Here is a 2,213-nt window from a genome sequence, read left to right as displayed (position 1 = left end):
GCACAGAGTTTATTAAAATTTCTTGCTTACAGGGACACAACTCACAAATGACCATGAAAAAGGAAACAGTACATAAAAATTGGGAGAAGTACAGAAGAAAATCCAGTTGAGAAGATAAGTGGTTAAATAAAGTTATTTTGGGGAAGTGTTTTGTTAAGTTATTTGGTGAGAGATATAAAGATCTTGGCTCAGATTTTAGACTGATTCCAGACCTTCACATCAGCCCCCCATGAAGAAGGCATAGGATCCATAATCTTCGGATATGAGGAGAGTGAGGGTGAGGGACTCCATCCTTCCCCAAAGCATTTCCAACACTTAAGTAGGAATTTACATTGGTCAGGTTTTCCTGGTGAGAACATGAAGGTGGTCAGCAAAGGTTGTATGTGGCTTCATGCAGCTAGGGCACATCAGCTCTCCCCAGAGCATGGCAGTGTGGATGTTCCTTTGTGGAGTTGGTCAGCAGCAAGAGGGCTGACAGCAGGGTGTGCTGCAGCTGATGCTCACACAGGTTGGTTGAAAAGAGGTGGTCTTGTGGCAGGTGGTTTCACAGCAAGTTGGTTGGCAACAGAGCTGTAAGAAGCAGGGCTGGCAGCAGAGGGGCACACAGCAGCAGGGCTGGCAGCAGGGTGTGCTGCAACCACTGGTCACACAATTTGTTTTGCAACTGGTATTCTTGCAGCAACTGGTTTCACAGCAAGTTGGTTGACAGCTGATTTTTATGGAGCTGGGCTGGCAGCAGCTGGGCTCACAGCAGCAGGGCTGGCAGCAGGGTGTGCTGCAGCAGATGCTCACACAGGTTGGCTTGCAACAGGTGGTCTTGCAGCATGTGCTTTCACAGCAGGTTGGTGGGCAGCAGGTCTGGCAGCAGTTGCTGACAGACTTGATGTTGCAGCAGATGCACTGGCAGCAGGGTATGCTGCAGCAACTTGGGGGACAGCAAGGCTGGCAGCAGATGGACTCAGGGCAGCTGCTGGCTTCACAGAAAGAGGTGGTCTTGCAGCAGGTGGTCTTGCAGCAGCTAGGCTGACAGCAAGGTGGGCAGCTGCAGAGGATCATGGTATCAGGTGTGGAGGGTGATACTCTGTTCCCAGTTGGGTTTTCAATAGTGTAGCAAGTTCTTCTACTCAGCGCCTTTTATGCAACAGGCCTCCAAGGTTTGGGCCAATCAGAAAGGCTCTTCCTCTTTGTTTGTCATTTCCATATTTAATTTGTGTTTTTGAAGAAGGAAATTCTCACCTAATGCTCTGAATCATTTGAAAGTGTTCATTTCTTATTTGGGGATAGCATACTTGAACTCATTCTAATTACTCCAGGGTTCAGCCCTTCAGGTTTTGTTGTTATTAATTGTCATCTGGTCCTTTGGTAGTTCTTGCCTCTATGGGAAAGTCAAAATTAGTTTGGTCTTACAACTTTCTTCTGCTGTCTGCACTTAGATTTATAAATGTCTCTGGCCATGACGGTGCTGTATTCACAATGATGGACTCACCACCTTGTTCTCTGTCTATTTGCCCACTGAGCCCAATTCTAAACTGTCCCAGGTGTCAATCTCTGTGTAAATTCCTATCCCTGTTTTTGTGGAGCTCATTTAAAGGTGGTTTGAGATAAGGGTGTGTGGAATGATGTGTTCATAGCAGAGTAGAATCATAACCAATGGGTATAAAAAGAAACAACATGTTAGAAATGAGGAGGCATCAGTGGAGTGTGGTGATCATGAATCATGACTGTGTGCTCCTGGGTAGATGTGGTGACCATCAGTGCTGTCTTTATGCTCCTGAGAACTCGTGGGCAGTAAGTGGTTAGATTGAGACAATGAGGGTGAGCAGGTTACTCCCTTGCACATCTGGCTATCAGCAGGGGCAGTGATCTTTGCCTGATGAGCTGTTGCTTGCTCCTCCATTTGCCTGCACTCTCAACCTCTGTCTTCATGTCTCTTATTTTCTGGTCTTTCTCGTTCATATTCTTCACTGTTCTTCTTCAGTCTTGGTCACCTGTTTGAATTTTTTATTAAAATACCCTGAAAGTTACAGTTTTTACTTATAATATTATATTTTCAATCATATTTCTGTTTTTTATTATTTTTAGACAGGATATCTCTGTGTAATTTTGCTGCCTGTTCTGGAACTCACTCTGTGGCCCAAGCTGCCCTTGAACTCACAGAGATCCATCTGACCCTGCCTCCTGAGTGCTGGGATTAAAGGCGTGTGCCACACCAC

General features: G+C 45.8%; 1 pseudogene; it reads right to left on the bottom strand.

Moving 5' to 3' along the window:
• Positions 1-500: 500 nt before the first annotated feature.
• Positions 501-1,056, bottom strand: LOC118588757 (annotated as a pseudogene).
• Between the last annotated feature and the right edge of the window lie 1,157 nt (positions 1,057-2,213).

The sequence above is a fragment of the Onychomys torridus genome, chromosome 8 (assembly GCF_903995425.1).
Source record: "Onychomys torridus chromosome 8, mOncTor1.1, whole genome shotgun sequence".
In the NCBI taxonomy this organism is placed as follows: domain Eukaryota; kingdom Metazoa; phylum Chordata; class Mammalia; order Rodentia; family Cricetidae; genus Onychomys; species Onychomys torridus.
The sequence above is the reverse complement of the archived record's forward strand: the minus strand, read 5'-3'. Positions and strand labels throughout refer to the sequence as shown.